Here is a 23,512-nt window from a genome sequence, read left to right on the forward strand (position 1 = left end):
AATTTTTGTAATTTATGTGATGTTTCATTTTCAAGTATTCTATTTTAACTCTCACATGCTATTTCAGACCAGTCGGTGCCTATAGGCCTTCCACGTTCTATTGTCTTAATTTGAAGGGCTGAGCTGCACCCAGAACACATGACTACTTAGTATGCGTAGACAAAAGGACATAGTTCAGCGCTCCCGATTTAGCTGTTGGATTGATTCTACCAGAGTTCTGACTCTATACTCTGAAGGCCACATATAAGCACTGCAAATGTTTTTAATAATAATGATAATAATGATGCCTTACACTTGTAATGCACTTTACAAGCCTTTATTACCAAAGCGCTACACTGTCGCCATTGTTCTTCCACTCCATGCTCACTGGTGGTAAGCTCGGGTTGTAGTCACAGCTGCCTTGGGGTAGACTGACGGAAGCGAGGCAACCAGTCTGTGACATTGGCCCCTCCGACCACCACCAACCACTCACTCACACACAACATTCACTCAGGCTTCCTGGTGTTTACCAAACGGTCTCCCTTCCAAGTACCAACCAGGCCCTTCCCTGCTTAGCTTCCAAGATCTGACAGGATTGGGCAGAGCAAAGGTGGTGTGGCCTCCATTTCCTTGCAATAATTATGTTTTTTGCAGGCACATACCCTATTTATAAGCCATTGTGGACGTCGTTGGCGCTATTTATTTATTATGGAATTAAGGATATGACATACAGCATGACCCAATATGATACATTATGATCCTTTAAGACTGTGATTCCCTTGTTCCGCAAATATTTCTACATTCTGGCTCATTTACACTGATGTTTGATGTTTTCTCCAACTTGTCTCACTGATTTGCAGCTCGCTCGACCGGGCAAAACAAAAGAGTGTGGAATAGTTAGAATAGACAAGAGCTTACACAAAGTAAACCAGGTCTGAAAACATATTAGACATTTCTGGTATAATAACGGCCTTACTTGTTCTCCTGCACTAACGAAACAAACTCTAAGTTTACCAAACAAAGCAGAAAAGGCACATATTCATATTATTATCCGATCCTTCCCATAATGCGGCGATCAAACAGCGCTGGAGCCCGATTCTCCGCTTTGTCCTTGAAAGTGACACATAACAAACAGAGATGAGATCAAACGCGTTTCGCTGCGCGCTCTCCGAGTCGGCCCGCTTCAGATGGCATCAGCGGAGCCACGTTTTAGAAGGCGGAGCCGGCGATAGTGCCGCGCCGGGGGCTCATCTCGCGGACCTGTTCCCGGGGCAGGATTTACCGCTGTCCCCGTCACCTCTGCGACTTGTTCACACTAAATTTTGGGGCGCGTTGTTCATCATTTTTCCATTTTTCCGAGGCGCGGTCGCGGAGCCGTAACTCAGCGTCTGGCAGGTGGCTTGTCATTCGGCGGTTCGCGGGGAGAAAATAAAGAGGTGTTGTTTCTTTTTTCTTTGTGGGGAAAAGGCAACAAGACTTTACGGAAGGGACGTGAGCCGGAGCAATATACACCGGGAGCAGAGTCGTTTCGGGGGATAAATCGGAGAATATATTGATAAATGAAACTGTTGACAGCCAGAAAAGTTGAAGGGAAAACCTTTGTATTAGGGCTGAATTTTTTCAGTAGTGGAAAAAAAAAGTGTTGTCCTTCCGTACCCTTCCATACACAAGTAAAAGCAGATATCTGAAATGTAATGCAGATAATTATAAAGCGTTTTAAATCACTGGAGAGTTGATGTTTACATTACAGTGACAGGATTGCTTCTTGAAACTTCTTGAAACTTACTTATAAACTACAAATGTGCTTGCAAAGTGTATTTGGACCAAAACTATTATTTATGAAATTGCTTGTTTCCTCTTTCATTGCTCGTAAATAAAACAGTCAGACATCGTGCCTTTTCCTGATTAATGGTCCTGGTCTCTTTTGGTTTGGTTTTGTAGTGGCCAGAGGCTCAAATAGAGTTCTACCTTGTATCTTGACTTGTCAGACTTTCTGACCATGAGAGCGAAAATCAAGCTTCTATAGAAGCGAGACCTCCTCAACTCATCAACGATATACTGTATACAACTTTTTTTTTTTTTTCTGTCCCCATCTGAGACAAAACCCTTTGTAGTGTGGAGTGTTGTATAAACTGGAAGACTGAGGGATTACTCAAACATGTGCAGTTCAAACAAAACACAACTCCAAGTATGTTTTTTGATAAAAGAGCAACATTAGGATCCGAACCATAAGCTAACCGTTAGCTAACGGGCATGGTGGCGTAGTGCTTGCCGCTGGTGCTTCACAGCCAGAATTCAAGATTATTTATTTGTCAACCCATGTGAATGATTTGAAATGATCTTTCTCTCATCTTTGATTGTAGAGTGGCGGGTGGGGGAGGAGGGGTGGAAGGGAGGTCAAGGAGTTCAGCTTCCCGATGGCCTTGTGTATGAAACTGTTCTTCAGTGGACTGGAACTGGCCGGTATATTCCGCAGTCTCCTCCCTGAAGGCGTTACCTTGGAGAGACTGTGTGACGGGTGTGTAGGGTCCCGCGTGACTCCGGCGGCTTTGCGGGTTAGATGGGTGGAGTACATGTCCATAAGGTCCCAGGTTCGATCCCTTGGCCAGACGGGTCTTTCTGTGTGGAGTTTGCTTGTTCTCCCCATATCTGTGTAGGTTTTCTCCAGGTACTCCAGTTTCCCCTACCACTAAAACATGTACAATAGGTGAATCCTCCAGTCAGGTGACTCTGACCATCAGCCTGGCTACATATCTGGAGCTGGGTCCCCGGGCGCTCGACTGCTGTCGCCCGTTGCTCCTAACGGGTCACCCCGGCGGCATCGAAGGATGGGTCCAATGCAGCGGACAAATTTCCCTACAGGGACAATAAAGTAAAGTACACTTTAACCTTAACAGTGCAGCAGGTAAGCGCTCCTGTCATTGAGCCCCTGTCCAGCTGCAGATCAGCAGCTGTGTGAACAGGAGCAGACAGGACAGGAGGTTCCTGTGATGGAAGAGGGACTGAAGGAGTTTAAGGGACTGTCCACTTGAACTGTGCAACAATGCCTCTTGTGACTGCTTGTGATCCTTCAGTTCTGCACCCTTTCAAGACCCTAATGTTAAAAAATGTATACTCCAAAGTAAAGCCTTACAATCACCATACATTCTTTTTTTCCCCCCCTGCTTTTTACAGAAATCTCCCGTGGCTTATGAGTCATTTTGATGGGCTGAGGGTTTTGCATAACACTCCCCCTTTTCAACATATTTTGACTGTGTTTTTTAATTGATTACTGTTCTAGTCACTCAGTTTTACACGTAATTTGCAGCTATGAGCAGGAGCGCCAACTTAAGTCTATAAGTGTGTTTCAGTGCAAAGTCGTGATGCTCTTGGCCCATGCTAGGAAGTCATTACTGTCCCAGGTGTTTAGCTAATGCTCCGAGTGGCCATTATTGCCACACTTCTGCCCCGGCCAATGCCACCGACATGTTTACGGCTTTATTAGGAGGCACACGGAGTTCGCGGCTCCAATCCGAGGCTGTGCAATCGAAATAAGCCATGTATTAGCGAGATGAGCCGAGGAGAGTGGGAGAATGTGGTCTTCATGCAGGTTCATTAGGATTCAAAGAGGTATAGGCGCGCGGAGGTGATGCTGAATTAAAACGCTATGCCCCGGAGCGAGAGGGACACTGTGCCACTTATTAGTATGTGACAGACTGGCTTTAATGGAATATGGAGCTCTTATTGACCCGGCCATTCGTTCCACTAAAATGTTCAACATTAGGATTCTCATGTGTAGGGACGCCTTTGAGCTTTTAACTGTATTATAATGCTGTTCCCTCACGAGCTAACCATCTACAGCAGTCGTAAGAAAACCAGTCAAATAGGGACCTGTCCAGATTATTGTTGTTCGGCCATGTTGAAAAACAAAAAGCAGAAAAAGGGTTGCACATGTTGTAATCATTAATTGTCCGTGAGAGTAAATACTACGCAGACAGAAAAGACAAAGGGGGAGAAGGATATTGTGCATCCAATTACACAATGGAGATCACTCTTTTCTTTTAAACTTGGCTGTAAATACTGTTTAAGTGGCGCTAGCCCACAGTTAGCTCGCCCGTTAGCCTGTTAGCTTCGTCTTCGTGATTCTATTCGTGTGTATTGCACCTCTGACCTGGAGGCAGGAAAGTTGCAATTGTGGTTTTCTGGCCAGAGACACCAGGGGGAGATGAAAGACCCCCCCAATCATCTCATGAACACTTGTTTGCCTTAATAAATCCTTTTCATAGTCATTCAAAGCAAAGAGTGCAGATGAAGTCATTTCAGCTGTCAGAGTTAAGGCCTGTCTCTCATCTTCAGGAAAACTATTCCAGAGTTTAGCTGAAACTGACCCGCAGCCTCATCACCGTGTTTAGTCCTGACTCTGGGACCAACAGGAGAGCCCTCCCTGACATGGTTCATAAGGCTCGTAAATGCCAGAGGTGTATTTTGGTGGTAGACCATGAAGAAACCTGTTATAGGAAAGTTTAGAGTTGGGGTTAGCAACAATATCCGAATCTCAAAGCATATTGACAGGAGACCTTGCAGCCAATATGTCAGTGTGATACCTCATTAGAAAGACAAGACCGGCTAGTTTCTTCTAGTGTAAGAGCAATACATTTGCTTTTCCTAACTTGGGGCGACGGTGGCGCAGAGAGTAGAGCGGGTCGTTTTGTGATCGGAGGATCGGCAGTTTGAATCCCGCAGGTGCACACCTTGCCTCCAGTGTCTGCGTACATTGGTGTGTGAATGAGATTGTGAATGGGTGACATGACCTTCATGTAAAGTGCTTTGTGCCTAAAGCAGGTAGAGAGGCGTTATATAAATGTACCATTTACCATTTACCTAACTCTCACCATAACATCCTGACCCTAAACCTAACCCTCATCCCTGATCTTGCCTGGCCTGCCAAACTACATGCTTTTTCATAGATATTTCAAAGACATATAGTCATATAGTCTGGGAGCAGCATAATCTCAACGATTTCCTGGTGGGCGTGATTGACAGACGGCATCAACCAATCAGCCTTTCTAAAAAGGATTTTCCTTTTTATTTTACGAGGAACGATTCAAACGCTGTTTCTTGCTCCGGTTTTAGGGATTACATTTGTTCTCAAATTATTTAAAGAGTGGGTATTATGCTTTTTTCAATCACATAGCATCAGTCTATAGCACACTACAATGATGACCAAACCTTCTGTTGGTCTGTAAATGCAGTAAATTAGAATAACTGCCTTGTATAAAATTGCTCTCTCAAAATGACTGTAGCAAATGTCTTGAAATAGGCCTCCGTCTCTTTAAGAACCTCTGACCCTTTCCGACACGCCCCCTCCACACGCTGTCTGTGGCATCAGTGGGGAGGGGGTTCTGCTGAGGAGCAGTGGTTGGTTACTCGGCTGGTGACGAAAGCTCGGAGGCGTCTCCAGGAGGTGGGGGCGTTCCTAGGAGGACTCAGGCAAACCTATCCCTAAAATGGCTGCCATCAGAGTTTTTACAGATTATTCAAAAATATGTGAATGTGCCAAGGCAACACTTCAGGCATGTTTTTAATGAGACATAATAACATGATGTAAAGCTTGAACAAGTCGATTTTGCATAATACCCTCCCTTTAAAACAGACAAAAGAGCAGAAGAAAACATCGTATCACTCGCCGCATACGCCATCTCTATTGTTTTGGTTGAGTGTGGTGACGGCTTCCGCCTCTTGGGGGAATGAAGTCCCGCCTCTCGGTGCGTGATTGGACCGATGTGGGTAAAATCGTGAAATGTTAGGCTGCGAGGAGCTGTCCAGACGGTTCTTCTTTTGAACAGAAAGGAGGAGTGTCTGGCAGGCAAGGCAACCCCTTATCAAGGCGGCGGCAAATCGCAGATTAAAGTCTTTTCTCCGAGCGACTGGAAGTCAGGGTAGGGGCCAGAGCACTGGACTAATACAAACCAAATACCAAACTTTTAGGCTGGGACCCCCAAAAAATGACACAGTTCAGGTTGGAACGTCATTAAGAGTCCACTCTAACCATGGAAATCCGCCATGTTTGTGGGCACTAGCAAACATTGTCTATTGTCGGAGCTAAAAACGGCGGAGAAAAGAGCTGTGGAAAGTTTCCATTAGGGCAAAGTCACTACTGGTAAATCCATCTAACACACTGCACTGACAAAACGTTTTAATGTGAACCATAAATTCCAGTAAATTACCCTTTGAAATCTCCATTAGTTTAATACGGAAAAGACATCACGACCCTGAACTGCAGTCCATCAGTCAAGACTTGACCAGAAAAAAACAGGTTACACGATGCACATACAGATCCTCGCTTTACGCAAAAATACATCCCATTTGTTCTGTACGTGCTTCTGCGTTCATTCTGTTTTTATTCAGCTCGTGTTTTACCCACTCTTTTCTTGTCGCTGCCAAACGCCTTTCCCACTTTACAGTAGAAGACGAGCAACATGATCCTGGCGGTGGCACATGACTGTTTGATAATGAGACTGGAGTCAAACGGCCAGCGGCGCATGGAGGTGGCACTAAATTAAAAAGCATCTCTTGTGGCTCTGAGCTGCAGTCGCGCTCCACACACGAGGCGTTCTGCAGAGTGTGAACATATGACAGCGACGGGGAGAGAGAGTCGCAGTGACCTCTCCAGGGTTTACCTCCTTTTCTCATTAAAGCTGAATCCTACAGCACAACACCTTTATATAGGATTGAGCGCATTTGGCATACGTTGAAATATTTCCATTGCTCTTTATTGCGTTCTCGGCTCACAGCAGAGAAGTGTAAGGTTGTGCTCTCTTTCTGTTTTGCTTATTCTGTCCGTGTCTGAGAGGGATTATGTCTGAGTGGTTCATGCTCCCCAATAACCTAAAACATTCACAACAAGCATATACTCTATTCTCTATATTTGAAGGTATAAAAACAAACAAACTGGCAGTTGTGGTTGTATTTGGCCGACAAAGATCACTATTTTTTTAAATTACAGTTAAGCATTGTCTCCGATATCATTCGCCACGACTGAGGAACCTAAATCATACACAAGGGTTTTACGAGGTGCTTAACTCATCCTAAAACAAACCCCACCAAATAGCTCCCCGTTGCCTCATCGGCGTGTTGAAAGCATAGATCTATAATAATTAGAATAGCTAAGTTTAGCGCCAAGTCAATGCTCAAAGCTGTCAAAGCGAGGCAACACTAAAACGTTCTAATCCAGAGACATTGAGCCAATGAAACGCACACTGAGCCGCGACTCCTAAGCACCTCTCACGGGAATTGCAATTTTTCACTCCTTTTAGCCGTTTTCTGGTGGACTATTTATCACACGCCATAAAGTCAAGCCAAAATCAGGTCCGTATGGATGTTTCATCACAGTAAATCATTCAGTAGAAGCGAAAAAACGGCACGTGTTGCTAACGTTATATGTAGCGTGAAGCTAACGGTAGCCTCCAGGTTAGCATTGTCTGTATTTTAGGTTATGGCTGGGCAATTAATCGAATTTTTATCTAATCGAGATTTTAATAAAGGTCGATCATGATAATTGCGTGGGGGGTTTTAATCGGAGAATTGGCCGGTCCTGTCGCATTTTGGAAAAAAATATGGACGCCACAATGCTGCAGCGCCTGTCAGGTCAATCCCAGGGATACTTGGCTCAAACAAACAGGAAGCACAGGACGGCACATGTGATAGCCAGAGGAGAGGACCCGGTGATTTTACGTGTAAAATCAGCTACAAAGTTTTGCTAACTCGTCAAAAGGGCAAAACTAAAACAACATCACACTTAACAAACGTATCGACTGAAGCGTTTTTTTAGACAGTGCAGCGCTTCAAAGCAATCCGCTTGAGGAAGAGCGATACAAGCTCCGGAGCGCTGATAATATTTTCCCATCAATACTAACGGCTACGGCAGAAAAAATCAAGGTGCGGCTACAGACATCCAAACACAAATCACACTTTCTAGAGCTAAATACTGAATTGCTTTAGTGTCTTGTTTTTAACTACGCTTTAAGGCTTGTCTGTGATTGGCTAAAATGAGGTTTGCTTGATCCAATCAGCAGCAAATCTTCCATAAAAGTCTGTTTTCTTAACAAATTATTTAAACAGAAGCCTTTTCCTGATTGATTTGACTGTAATCTCAATCTGCCTTTGGTTAGACTTTATAACCATTTCAAAACATACAGGAAGCAAAGTGTAGCTTTACTGTTATGCTAACAATAACAAGCCGAGTTCACGACCATTAAAATACCTTATAATGTATGGACGGTGGACAATATGAGATACAGAAAGACAAAACTCATCAGGCACAAAGGTGAGCCGTAACATAAAGGTAGTCGTATCAGAAATCCCCTCGTATAATAAAAGTAGTAGCGTGTTGTTTTGTTTGCTCTTTTCCAACGGGCAAAACATTAAACATTCCGTGTGGTATGTTCCAATCATGAATAACAATAACAGCGCGAGATGGAAATGATAAATCTCGTCCAAGAGGCCGACTCCTGGACGCATGTGACATTTTGCCATAACAAATCACGCGGGCGCTGACGTCACGCGGCCGACCTTTCCGTGGCAGTGATGTAATGTAAAGTCGATGGGAGCGGTCAGATCTGTGACAGTAGCACAGTGGGTTAGGACATTCACACCCACCAGACAGTCAGTGGGTCAGGCCTGGGCGGACTGCTAATACGCTCCGCCTTAATGTGACGGACAGTGGTCAAAACAGGAAACGCAACGCCGTCGTGTTCTGATCAAATAAGATGTATTTTAAAGTGTGTATGATTTTGATGATGATGATTTTTTTTAGGTTTTAATGCTTTTGAAAATACGACTTATTTAGATCTGTTTCAGTTAAGCAGCAAATTAATGAAGAACTGTAGCGAATAAAAGTATTTTTTATTTTAAATTTTAAGCCACTGACAGGAAGTGACATATAGATGCAGACGGCATCTCTGGAATCGTCCATATGGTCATGTTTGAAAACAAAAAAACATGTACAATAGGCCAGGATGAATGAGAGTGTGTTTGAGAGCGCGCATGGGGGACGACGGATAGAAATTAGCTCAATGCTACAATCCAGTGTGGCTTGTACATTAACGTGCACTGTCCCGACCAAATAAAAAACAATAAATAATATATTCTTCAACATAGTCTTTGCTTCGATCACTGCTTTGCACTTTTGACATTTTCTCAATGAGCTTCACGATGTCGTCACCAGAAATGTTCTCACTCCACAGACCACACACCATTTCAAGGACGACCTTATGAGGAAATGCCAAGAATAAAGGGAATTTATATTATATTTTCAGTTATTTCACCCTTTTTCCCCCCGACATAATCCCACACATTCATTCATAGTTTAATGTCTTCAATGAGAATCACACATTGCATTAGCATGCTAACGCTAGCTTTAGCACGCTATTGCTTTGCATTCATTTGCAAAGGTTAAAACTAGCTCAGTGGTTGAATTCTCCAGGCTCTTAGCTTTACAGTGATATACAGCATGCCCATATTGAACATTTTGTTTTTAAGGCGAGACACTGCAGGTGAATAGGGAAAAAATGTATATTTACAGATATCAATTTGAAACTTTTGCTGTAGATCACTGGCATAAATGTGAGAAAAAAATACATTGCAAGTTTTCTGTCATTTTATCTTTTCATATAAGAACAAGGTGTTTTATGCCTAAAAATGCCCCAAATTTCCCATTTTTTCGGCGACAAAATCTGAATAATAGATAGAGCTACATTCAAATTTATGGTTTCATTTTAGTTACCAAGACTTTTTCAGAGGGGATTTTGGATTTCTTTTTTAGTTTTAAAATAAGCTGTTTTTTAGTGGAAAAATTTCCAAAAATGTAATTTTCGTCTTATTTTTTGACATTCAAAACTCAATAAATGGGGCTAGGGATTAAATAATAAAAAATCCCTCTGAAAAATTGTTCCAAATATTGTCTATAAGTAAGTATAAGTCTTTAGGTCCAACTGACGTGGACATAGTGTCGCCACAATGACAGAAAAATGTGTTTTGAGAAAAAGGCCCTTGAAATTGTGTTCTCCCATACAAGTCTATGGGGGAACATTGAATATGAATATGTATGAACATGTTTTTTGTGAAGATTAGGCATATGTTTGGTTTCTGGGTGAAAGCTTGTATGTTCAGAGACCAATTTGGCCCAAAACCTGAAAACTGAAAAAATAGAGTTTTGCCTGTAGTGTCTCCCCTTAAGGCGTTTGAGAGACAAAACTGGTATCGGTTCATTATCGGATATTTGAGCCCAATACCCGATATTGTATTTTTTCCAGCATCGGATCGGTGCATCCCTAATTGTCATTGTTCAAGTTGTATAATGAACGTCAGATGTGTAAGAAGAATGGTCATTTTTATGTATGTATGTATTTATTTCTTTTTTAAAGGGGCTAGATGCAAGTTAGCCATTTTATACTCACTACTGCCACCTCAGGTCTTATGTGTAACTGCAGCTTCTATATTAAGCTTGTGCATGACGCCAATTCGGATCTGAAGGAACAACTTTTTCAGTGATAGTGTAGGATTTTAGAGGCAGTTGTGGTGAACAGGTCTGAGCTCATTCTACACGGCTGGAACATTTAGGGTGAAAATACATTTTTTTTTTTTTTAGTCCCTTTAAGCCATGGTAAACACAGTCAAAAGGAACACAAACCAAACAAACTGACTGAAGCAAGGCTCTGTGTTGTCTTGCCAGTCATTTACTGCTTTTATAATTCCTGCACATGATTTAAATTGATTATTGTTAACATAATAACACAATGGCAGTCTTTATAATTGCCTCACAGTGACTCTGTTAAATCCTCTGAGATTCAAAACAAACTTCCAGCCTCTTCACTCACTCCCCGTCCCCTCTCAGCGTGGCTCCGAAAAACTCTGAAAAATACTTAACAAGATGTGGTCACAAACAAATTCAGCTGCGTCGGTTCATTTCCCTGACGCTGACCGGCCTTTCGTGTCATTAACCATTAGCAGTGTCTCATTCTTTAAACGCTCTCTCCGTTTCCTCCCGACCTCCGCTTCTGAAGCCGTTTCATCAAAGCGGCGGCCTGTTTCCGACGCCCCGCCGCTTTAATGCCTCGCAAATACGCCGCTCCTGACACAATATACGGCCAGCAGTTATGGATCTGCCTCCCGCCAGCTCCGAAGCCGCCCCGCTCCATATTCTCCTCCTCTGGTTCTTTCTCTTCTTCTATCTTTATACTTTATCTTCTCTGATGGGTGAGTTGGGCCTTTCTTACACCAAGATACTCATTTCTGACCCAAAGTTCTCCCTGGAATCGCCCATATATGGTCATGTTTGAAAACAGTTAAGGGGGGAAACAATTTGGAGAAAAATCTGAACTTTCTGTAATATTTCAAAAACTACTTTAACAAACGCTGAATTATGAATATAGTTTTCTACTAAATAAAGATACAAAGACATGGAGAGGAGCAAAGTGGTTCAACAGCCAATATATACATAAATAGCGGATAATGCTAACTTGATGCTACATGTTAGCATCAGACTAACATGTAGTTTTTGGCCCTCTCTTTGCCAGTTTTTTGTCACTTGTTGGTTTGTTTACGTTTTTTTGTTGTCACTTTTATTAATCACTTTTTTGTGAAGTTTTTGTCACTTTTTTGTCGCTATATTGTAACTTTTTTCATTTTTTTGTCATATTTTGTGTGACTTTTTTGACTTTTTTTTGTCATTTTTTATCGCTAATGCTAGCTACAACTAACGTTTTTTCACTTCTACTGAAGAAACTGCTGAGAAAATCTGAGAAAATATCCATATGGGCCCGATTTAGACTTGACTTTATTTATGTGATAAATAAGTTCATATTCCACCAGAAAAGGGCAAAAAAACGTGGAAAATGGTGTTTCTCTAAAGATTCTATTTTCCCCCTCGGCGAGGCCACGCCCCCTTCTATGACGAGATGCCGTCTGTATCTATAGAGCTGAGACTGAGTGAAGCATCTTTACTGTACTGCAAAAGTAGCTTCTCAGTATAAAAAGACAAAACTGACCTTGTACAATGCTTATTTAATGATGTTTTGTCCACTTGCTAACTTATTCAGGCATTCAGGCCTGCAAGTTTTCATTCTGGTCTGACAACAAGGTTTTTTGGGGGGGATATTGAGCTTTGAGCCCCAATATACAAGACAAAATTCTAATTTTTAAAGATTTTTTTTCACTTATAAATAGCTTTCCCAGAAACTAAACAAGAGATCTGTAATTTGATTTGTAACAAATTGATCAACACAATTAAACCATAGATTAAGTAAATTAAACCATTTACTCTCTGAAAATATAGGCAATGTTGACCATTTTAATATGTAAAATGTCTTTTTTTTTAAATGAAAACATACAATTACAGAAAACTTGCGAAACATTTTTGCCCCATATTAATATCAGTAATGTTCAGCAAAAGTTTCAAATTGATATCTCTAAATTTAGTTTCACCGTTCCCTATGTCCCGCTGACCAGTGTCACAAAACCTTTAAAGTGCATGTGACACATTAGATGATTATATTAAATATTTAGCTAAAACGTTTTTTTTTTTTTTTATTCCAGTTTTCTTTTGTTTGACATTTTATTGTGATGTTTACAGTTCTGACAAGTGACATAGAGGTAAACAATTTTTGTTTGTTTGTCTAAATTAGTCACATTTCAAACATGTCATGCACTTTAATAAGATGCTTGATGCTTTTTCTTAATGTTTTAATGCTACACTGTTGGTTTTGGTGTTTTGTGCCGCTGATTTAGTGTAAATTGTGGCCATGCCGCCTTTGCTCTGCCCGATCCCGTCAGACCTTGGAAGCTAAGCAGGGAAGGGCCTGGCAGGACTTGGATGGGAGACCGTTTGGGAACACCAGGAAGCCTGGGGGAATGTAGTGCGTGAGTGAGTGAGGTGGTCGGAGGGGCCGATGGCGCAGACTGGTTGCCTCGCTTCCGTCAGTCTACCCCAGGGCAGCTGTGGCTAGAATAGTAGCTTACCACCACCGAGTATGGGGTGAACGAATAGTGCAATGTAAAGCGTCTTTGAGTGTCCAGAAAAGCGCTATATAAAACCAATGCATTATTATTACTATTGTTATAAAATGGTACTTTTTGCTCACTGCTCTCTGAACTCTCTTTCTGCTCTTTTGTCTCATCAGACCCTCCTCCTCTATCCTCCCTCCCTTCTTTCTCAACGTCTCCCTTCATCTCTCTCCCTCCTCATCCCTCTCTCCTCCGCGAGCTCGTTTCGATGACTAAATTACACATGGCGGATCTCACCCAGGGCTGACCGAAGCGAACAGCGAAGCGCGGCGGAGTCTTTCTAGGGCCCGGGGCTGTAGCAGTAATACAGTGAACTTAATCTGGCCTCATGGTGGAACAGCGAGACGGAGATGTTTATTAGGCCTATACACTGCGAGCCGGGTCTGTGGGGACGCACGTTAGTTTACGATACAAACACTGAAGTTCGTGACTCCATGAGTGGAGAAATGCAGCTTTATCCACAGCAAACTCCAGCTGCGCAGCATCAACAACATTTGGTTTTCTTCTCCGTGTTTTGGTCCAAACACTTGGACCAGATTTGTTTTGATCGTTCCCGAGTTGGAGGGAGTTGTGCATGTGGGGGTTTTAATCCAAATCAGCAGGTTTTACACATGGTTCTGGCCAATAATAATGTACAGTATTTGTGCAGTTTCCTCTTGTGTTGTTCTTTCTGCTCATTTTTACATTCATTTAGCAAATGCTGTTGTTGCATTTTAAAAACTCACCCCCACAAACAAAGGGAATTTTCTCCAGTTCAGCTTTACCCAAATCGAAAAGCTAAAATGCCTCATTTGAAAGCTAAAATCTACAAAAGTGATTGGAACTTTTTTGTCACGTCGTTACCGCAATTTTGTCGTGTTTTCATCAAACATTTGTAACATTTTTGTAGTTTTTTGTCACTTGTCGGTTTGTTTACGCTTTGTTTATTTATTTATTTATTTGTTTTAGTTGTTTTGTCACTTTTTGTGGTTTTTAACACTTTTTTGTCACTTTTTTGTCTTTTTTTTTTAATTTTTTGTCGCTTTTTTGTCGCTTTTTTACTTTTTTTGTAATTTTATTTGTAATTTTTTAATTGCTTTTTTCACTTTTTTGTCATGTTTTTGTCGCCTTGTTGTCACTTTTTTGTCATGTTTTTGTCACTTTTGTGTAATATTTTTGACGTTTCTTTTGTAATTTTTCATCGCTTTTTGTCTTTTTTTTTTGGTCACTTTTTTTCACTTTTCCAGCATATTTTTGTCACTTTTTTGTCGTGTTTTTTTTCTTCTCGTTTTTCTGGCTTTTTCATCGCTCTTTTTTTTCACTACTTTGTGATGTTTTCGTCACGTTTTTGCTTTGCTTACATGGTTTTGTCGTTATTTTTCATTTATCTTTTTTCATTACTTTATAGACACATTTCTGTCACGTTTTTTTTGTCTTTCTATTTTTAAAAAAAAAAGAAATTTGTCATTTTTTTGTCGCTTTTTTCAGTTTTTTGTCGCTTTTTTGGGGGGGGGGGGGTTGCCACTTTTTGTTGTTTTTTTGTTGGATTTGTCACATTTTTGCTTTGCCTGCACGTTATTGTCATTCATTTGTTGTCGTTTTGTTGATTTTTTGTTGCTGTTGTTGTTTTTTTGTTTGTATCTTTTTTCATTACTTCATAGCTGTGTTTTCTTCACATTATTGTCACGTTTTTGTTGTATTACTCTTGCTTTTCTGGCACGTTTTTGTCTCCTTTGTGAAACTTCTTTGTGATTTTGTCACATTTTTGATTTGTTTTCTTCTCGTTTTCGTCGCTATTTGCACACTTTTTTTGTCAGGAAGCTTTAAGATTAAGGTAAGGCCAAACTGGAGAAAATGTGCTCGGTTCAAATGGGGGTTAAGGGGTTAAATAAGTGATTTAATGGAAAAAAAAGTACAAGAACAAAGTATTTACATGAGTGAAATATGACGATTCTACTAGACAAAGTAGGATCTGCTTCTGTTTTTTTCAGTAAAGTATTCAGCGAGTTCAATGGGCGCTAGTTTTATAAAGAAATGTGCCTTTGTTACAGAGGAGACCGAATGAGCCGCTGGTGTTTTCAGACTTTTATCAATGTCATGTTTTTGATTAAAATGACAAGCAGAGAAGTACAAGTAGATGTGTGAAAACTTTCCACCACTGCCACTGTAGTTTCCTCTTCTGCGTAGTTCTCTCCCAAACATTTGCCTACTCGTTAACTTCATTATATTTATCCCGGGCGCGGAGCCGCACTTCGGGGCCTCTTTAACGAAGCGGCTCTGGTTGTTGTTGTGGAGATGAGACGTAATGAGGAGGCTGCCGTCACCGGGACCATATGGCCCCTTGCTATTCCCGTACATGTGGTCTGATTAAGTCAGGACGGAGCCCCCAGTGCCGCCCATCGCTGCCTCTGACTGGAATGGGCCACTAGGACGCGCCGCCAAAGAACTTAAACCCCGCTCCCTGGAGAAAGCGCCGCGGTTTATATGCAGTAGAGGTTCACTGTGAAGTATTGTGACGTTATCGGGGCTTGACATTACATTTTGCACAGTGGCCACTTTGCCGAGTTTTCTTCAAATGTTGCTTCATATTTTTTACCTGCCTCATGTTGTTGTTTAAATACAGTAGGGGTTTTCTGATGCAGTTCTTTTTCAACCCGATACTTAAAGGAACAGGCCATAGTTTTTTCCACACTGAGATATGTTCTTACCTGAGCTTAGACGAGTTGATACGTACCTGTCTCTGGTCTTTGTGCCCGTGGAAAAGCATGGTTCTAGCTTCTCTCCCGTTTGGAGCCATAGGAATATACAGGGAGAGGCCAAATGCTGACAACATCTTTGGTCTTTTTGCGTGACTGAGGGCACACAGTGATATGTTCTTACCGGAGCTTAGACGAGTTGATACGTACCTGTCTGGTCTTAGAGCGTTGCCGTGGAGGAGCATGGTTGCTTTCACCCCGTTTGGAGCCATAGGAATATGTTGGAAGAAGCCAAATGCTAAACGACTAGAACATAGGTAAGAACATATCTCAGTATGGAAAAACAATGGCTAATGTAGCTGCTGATACTGACAGCCATTCTAATTCCACTGAGACTGTAAAAGATGCTGTATGCAGAATCAGAATCATTTACAAATGTTGTTGGAATTTGTTTCCGATGCAGGATTTTTCCAGGCAACAAGATTACATGGCAGGCAGTGAGTTACTGATGAACAGTCACAGCATCGTGTTAAAAACAGCGTCAGGAGCAAAGACTTCCGTGGAGGAAACTTCCGCGCTCATCACAGTGTTTTTGTCTTGAAGCTAACGGCTAACGCTAAATAAAAATTAAAACAGCATCAACATTTTGAAGGAGCTGCTCAAAATCGGCCTGTCATTAACTAGTCCTACCTCAATGAACACTGACGTTTCCTGTAGTATAGTATTTACTATTATTTACATCCAACATAATGGTTTTGACACATAGCCAGTGACTTTCAACCGTATCTCACTGTCTGTGATGTTTTCTGGAACTATTCCTTCATTTGTGATAGACGACCATAGACCGTAAAAAATAATAGACAACTCCTCCTCACTCCTCCCCGTTTACCACGATGACCACGTTCGAGGGGGAATCATGGCGGATTTACAGACTCCCCCTCCCCAGCTCTGACGAAACATGTTCCTAAAAAAGGGCATAAGGGCGGGATCTTCACTGTAGACTCGACCCTGACGTGTAGTTCGCGCAGCTCCAATGCTAACAGTCCAGTTTCTTTAATTGTAGCTAACCCAGTGTTATCACAGGAGGAATATCTAGCTGTAGAAAGTTTCGGAAAATTAGAAACCAAGATTTTAAAGTTGCTTTTAACATGACTTAAGTGCAATGCATTCCAATGGGTGCTAGCGGCCATTGTAGACGACGCTAATCCTTATTGGGAAAATAGCGAGAGAAGAAGGGCCGCCATCTCTGGAAATCACCCTTGAAACATAGAGCCATCACATTACACAACGACACACAGGAAGGTTACTTTGGAGAAATGATTGTGTGAGAAAAATCCTACACCAGTATCAATATCGGAAATAAATGTGTATATATTGTTGGATGAATCAAGAGAAAACATCGGTCTAGAAGTGTGCCATGTTTAATCTGATTACAGTAAACTAGATCAGATCAAAGAATGAAGTGAATCATCAAAAGAAAGAGAAAACCAAAACCAGTTGTTGATAAAGATTATAAAGTTCTACAGAATATCGTTATACATATTGTTCACAGACTTGCTACATATTTGTAATTCAAGTCACTTTACCTCATGTAGAGTTCCCTTTTTCATTAAGTGAACAGAAATCCCAGCCCGCTCCCCGGAGAAAGCCCCATGTTTTTGTTTTTTTTATATATCTGTGTTTGAAGACGACATGCTCATGCTAATGCGCTGCCCGTCCATAAGTGAATCTCTGAGCTCTCCGTCTTCATCCATCACGGCTGAAGGCAATCGATCGCGTCCGCTCTCATTACGACTCCAGACTCCGCTCGGACCTATGCGGGCTTTCGGACAATGAACCAACACTAAATACCAGGGCGAGACGCGTGGAGATTTAGTGGTTTGGTGAGGTTTTCATTGTCTCGGCGGCAGAGTGCGGAGAAGTCTCGACACCTTCAGCAAACTCGTTCCTGATCCTCTGTTCCCTGCATTATTCACAAAGTCACACAAAACGCTTCACAAGGAAATAATAGGACGTTTAAAAAGTGTCTTTCAGAGTCTTGATGCGAGCTGCTCTTCTCTGTTTAGCTGTTGCTCTGAGCTTCACATAGTTGTAGGAGCCAGTGGCGGTTGCCCCGGGCTGACAGAATTAAAAAGTTCGTAGGATGCGCTCAGAGCAGTGGACTCCAGACTCTTTTACTTGGTGAGTTACTTTTCCGTAATGAAAAGGGCAAAGAGCTACTTAAGCTTGTGTAAATATGTGACTCAGGTGGAGTTCAGAAGATATTTCAGCACAATTAAAGGAACAGGCCACCGTTTTTCCATACTGAGATATGTTCTTACCTGAGCTTGGACGAGTTGATGTGTGCATCTGTCCAAAGATGTTGTTAGCATTTGGCCTCTCACAGTATATTCCTATAGCTCCAAACAGGGTGAAGATAGAAGCGACCAAGCTCTTCCACGGGCACAAAGACCAGACAGGTACGTATGAACTCGTCTAAGCTCAGGTAAGAACATATCTCAGTATGGAAAAACGGTGGCCTGTTCCTTTATCCCCCACCTTAACTGAGTGCGTTTTCTCCAAATCTAAAACAGCCTATAGGCCTGTGTGACGCCTCATTTGAAGGCTAAGCCCTACAAAACTCATCTAAATAGTTTTAATAGTTTTAAGTTAAGTTCATTGTTTATTCTTTACTGTATTTGCATGATTGCCGTCTGCACAGTATCTTCAGAACCAAAAGACTCTTCAAGTAGAAAAGTGGAAAGCCTTTCGCAAGCTACTTCTGTCTATCAATCAGACAATTGTTTTGTATAGCGCAATATCACAACACGAGTTGCCTCAAAGGGCTGCATTAAAATAATGAAACAAAACAAACAATGCAATGTCCAAGCAAAAGTAACGTCCGGGCAAACTGTCCAGATAGAGGTATTGTCCAAATAAGCTTCAGCAGCAGATGGATCCGAGACAAAGACGTCCCCATCCTTAAACTCTCCTACCTGGCAAGGAACAACTCAAAAACCCAGTGGGAGAAAAGAGAAACCTCAGGGAGACACACAGAGGGACAGATCCACTCCCATGGATCGACCCAGGCCTGATTGGAGTCCGTCTGAAGACAGGGCCAAGACCGCAGAAGAACGTCCAGTCCTTGTTGGAGATTAAGTTCTTGGAAAGACCTAGTGAGCTACTAGTTGGAGATCGTTGGCGTAGACGTACTAATACTCTTGGTGTTTTAGTGAGTTAGAACTTCTGTCCACTGATGCAAAGATCAATGGTTTGAATCCCAGCTGCATATTGTTGTTGTGTCCTTGGGTAAGATGCTTGGGCAGAAAAGTGGCCCAGCAGTAAGATCCGTGAAGCCGAGCACTTCAGATCTCTCTGGTGTCAGACTGATTCCTCCATCCTTTACCTTCCCCTTTTCACGCAATTTCCCTTGTGGATCAATAAAGTCTTTCTAAGTCTTAAGTTCACCCACTTTGTCCATTGGTTGGTGACGGTGACATAAATTTGCCATTGAATGATGACTGCATTGTTGCTCTTTGGCAGCGCTTAATTTGTACATTAGGAGTTTCAGGAACACTTTTGGTTTGATGGGATTGGTTCGAGGTCTGTTCGAGAAACAGGCCAACGCAGTTTCCAGAACACACTCATTAAACACCATTACATCATCTCAAACCTTAATAGTTCCCGGATCCTTTACCCTGATAAAGCAAAAGATGGGAGAAAGCGTTCCTCCAAACATAGATAGAAAAATGAATGTCTTGGTTTGAAAAGAAAAAAATAAAAGATTACCACTCATTTTTAGTCGAGCAATATTGAGTTAAAAGCACAAAATCTCAGGTAAATTAAAGCAAAAATGCAGGGTGCTTTCTCGCACATAATGAGTGAGAGAGAAAGTGATTTGTGCAACCTCAGATGAACCGATCTTTTGCGAACTTTGAATATTTTCCAAAATACGCAGAATGACATGTGCTAGTTAATTAAGATTGTGCACACAGATATCTCGAGTTTCCGTCGAGCAAAACTGAAATATTTGTGCGTTGTGCGGTGATGAGGTCGGTTTTCATTAAAAAATCACTTTTACCTGTTTCTTCGGCAGGAAATAAAATACATCCTGTGTTTCCTCAAGATCCGGAGAAGCTTTAAAAGGTGCAGCGCTGGTTTTCCACAGCTCTTGTTGCAATATTTACAGGTGAATGCAGAGGTTGGGTTGCAAAAATGATATGACTTAGCTTTATCTTATTGATTTCTCTGGCATATTTTACATTCACCTTCACAGCTTGAATTTTTGGGTCCAATTCCAAGTTCCTTAAAAAGAAAAAAAAATGCTACGAGGGATATTTCAAGCGATATTTCCGGCGGGTTTTAAAAGGCCTCGGTTTTGGGGACGGCTCTGACAGAAAGTGTGAGCCTTAGTGGGAGTTAAAGCGCGGTGTGACCCGGCTGTTAGCCATTAGCGCTGTGGCTGTCACCCGCCTCGCTGCGTGGAGGGTGCTGTGGCGGCTCCGGGAGAGGGTTTGGATGGGAGAGCTCCACGGCTGTCCTCCCACTGCTCTCTGCTTCCTCAACTTAAAAAAAAAAAAAAGAAAAAAAAAATCTAAATTGGTTAGAATGGCTTGAATTCAAAATTTTCATCTTGGCTTCCTACTTCCTGCTAAACTATCTGTCAGAGGGGTGAGAGTTTTCTGACACAAGTTTCATGAAAGAGTGGAAAAACATGTTGAAAGTCAGATGGACCAACTAATTAATGAATCTGCTAAACTTATATAGAGGAATGTACGATTTAATTTTTAACATACACATATGAGGGTCAGGACTAGGTTCTGCAACACTGTGTACCCAAAGAATGAGCTCAGTGGACGACCTGAACATCCTGAATGACCAGGTTATTCCATTAATGGATTTCTTCTTCCCTGATGACATTATTCCATGAGGACAATGCCAGGCTCAAGTTGTGAAAGAGTGGGTCAGGGAGCAGGAGACATCATTTTCACACATGAATTGGCCACCACAGAGTACAGAGCTAAACCCCATTGAGTCTCACATCATCAATACAAGATCATGGTGAAAAATTAAAGCAGAACTAAGTAACTCATGCCCCTAGAGGCCATAAGCGCCACTGCAGGTGTCGTAGCATGTTACGTTTTTTTTACTCAATAATTATCTGTGAGGGTAAATACTACGCTGACAGAAAAGACAAAGGGAGAGAGGGATATTGTACATCCAATTACACAATGGAGATGTTTTTTTTCACTCAGATCTGGCTGTAAATACTGTTTAAGTGACGCTAGCCCGCAGTTAGCTTTGCCCAATTGCCTGTTTCTTCTTCGTGATTCCATTAGTGTGTATTGCTGACTCCGGTCTGGTGGCAGTCAAGTTCCACAATTGCTTTTCCGGCCAGAGAAACCTGGGGGAGATGAAAGACCCCCCAATCATCCCATCAACACTTGTATTACCCCCAGAGGGACTACGGAAAGGATTTATTAAGGTAAACAAGTTGCGTAGTATTGCTTTAAGTCACGAGAAACAGGGAAAAGGATGAGCCACAGTGAGTTACATAACAAACCATGTCCACCTAACAATCTCCGTTGAGCTTCTGCAGTCGACCAGTCTTTCAAAACTGCAGAGGATCTAGCGCCATTATTAATTTATCAGTGGTAAGCAACAATTGTCATGGTTAAATCCATTTTATTTAAGTATATTTTGAATGCGAAGATATCTGTGGAAAGTGTTTTTGGAGAAAGTGCTTACATTTCCCGACATAAGGCCTCTTTTAATCTGAAAAGTGGCGAATTACTGAAGAAATACCCCGGATTTATTATACATTTAGACATTTAAAGCAGTTATAGGAGCGGAGGCTGGAGAGAACATTTTGGGCGATGCACTTTTTAGAGGTTTAAAACTTTCTCTTTAATCTGATCATGTGAAATTTTATCGTGCGGCAGAGGGGGTAAAAATACATCTAGCGCGGGGGTTTTTGACAAATGTGGCGGCAAATGGGAGTTAACTGGGAGACGGCAGAGCGGCGCTGGGGCCTGCTGCTTTTTCTGATGGGGGTAAAGGAGGGAAAAAAAAGTTGTTTTTGAAGATGATATTAACGCTATCCATCACCGGCGTGTCATCATTTCTCATGCACGAGCGATCCCAGCGATTGTGTGTCACGTTGGGTGTAATAATGTTTACTGACGGCGTTCCCGGCAGACGTCTCTGGGATATGACTGCACTTTATCAGGAGTTAAACGAGAACAGCTGCCCGGGGAGCGCGCCGCTTTAGAAATGCAACCGAAACACATCACAATGGCTGTTTAGGGCCAGACTAAAGGCATAATAACGAGCTGCGGTTTAAATTCAGGTCAGAGAAGTAATACCCACGATGGCCACTAGGGGCTTTAAACATACAGCACATTGTTCAACTAGATGAACAGGGCGATAAAACGCTCATATTAAAAATCTGCAGCATTTGCAAGCTCTACTTTAATTATAATAATGGCTTACACTTGTGTTGCGCTGTACAAGCATAGTGACATGTATAGATACAGACGGTGTCACGTCATAGAAGGGGGCGTGGCCTCGCCGATGGGGATAACAGAATAGAACAGAATTTGGGAAACACAATTTTCAACTCTTTTTAGCCTTTTTCTGGAGGGAACATGAACTTATTTATCACACATAATAAAGTAAAGTCTAAATCGGGTCCATATGGATATTTTTTCACAGCAGATTGTTCAGTAGAAGCGAAAAAACTGCAGTCGTAGCTAGCCTTAGCATGTAGCATGATGCTAACATAAAGCATCATGTTAGCATTCTCTGTTATTTATGTATTTAGAGGCTGTTGACCACTTTGCTCCTCTCCATGTCTTTGTATCTTTATTGTATAGAAAACTATAGCAATAATTCTGAATTTTCCTCCTTAACTGTTTCAAACATGACCATATATGGGCGATTCCAGAGATGCCGTCTGTATCTATAACCAAGTTTCTCAAAGCGATACATTGTAGTCATCATTCATTCACTCCATACTTAGTGGTGGTAAGTTACTGCTGTAGCCACAGCTGCCCTGAGGATAGAGTGCCGGAAGCGAGGCCATCAGTCTGTGCCATCGGCCCCTCCGACCACCAGCAACCACTCACTCACTACCTTCACCCCAGGCTTCCTGGTGTTCCCAAACGGTCTCCCATCCAAAAACCGACCAGGCCCTTCCCTGCTTAGCTTCCGAGATCTGACGGGATCGGGCGGAGCAAAGGCGGCCTTTGTCTGTGTTGGTTTCCTTCCATTGCTCTGGTGTTCCCCAGCAACCCAAAATATGCACAGTTGGTTAATTATTATTTTATTGATTTGTGGGGAAACACTTACTGGTCTGCAATGAATATATTAGTCAAATTACAGAGACGAGCAGTGCAGCTCATTCAAAAGAGGGGTTTCTAGAACACTGCCATATGTTTCACAGTCAAAGCTGTTCAAAAGTCACAATCTTGTAAAATGGCTTCCATCAATAATACTATTCAAAGAATTACAAGTCTTTTTAAATATACAATTTGCGTGAGGACTTTCAATTTGAGAAGATATTTCGCATTACCAGAAGTTCAAACTTCTCATAAAGGTTTGTATGTGCGGAGTGAAAGTCTGGATATACAACATAAGCATTGCCAAAATATTCACAGACTCAAACTGCTATATATTATATATAGATATATATCATATATCATAGATATATAGATAAATATTTAATGTTAAAGTTCTGATGTGTGCTTGTTGTTATGCATTGTCTGTTACCGTTGTTGGATTTGTAGTTCCTTACTATAGTTATGTAATTTACAGTTACATGTTGTAGCGCCACTGTG

At 41.8% G+C, this 23,512-nt stretch overlaps 1 protein-coding gene across 2 annotated transcripts in view; it reads left to right on the forward strand.

Annotated features, from left to right (window-relative positions):
- LOC306968938 (RNA binding protein fox-1 homolog 3-like) overlaps window positions 1–23,512 on the forward strand; it is a 1,481,628-nt gene that overhangs the window by 437,042 nt on the left and 1,021,074 nt on the right. The window lies entirely within an intron of this gene.

The sequence above is a fragment of the Gobius niger genome, assembly GCF_951799975.1.
Source record: "Gobius niger genome assembly, chromosome: 10".
NCBI classification, from domain to species: Eukaryota; Metazoa; Chordata; class Actinopteri; order Gobiiformes; family Gobiidae; genus Gobius; species Gobius niger.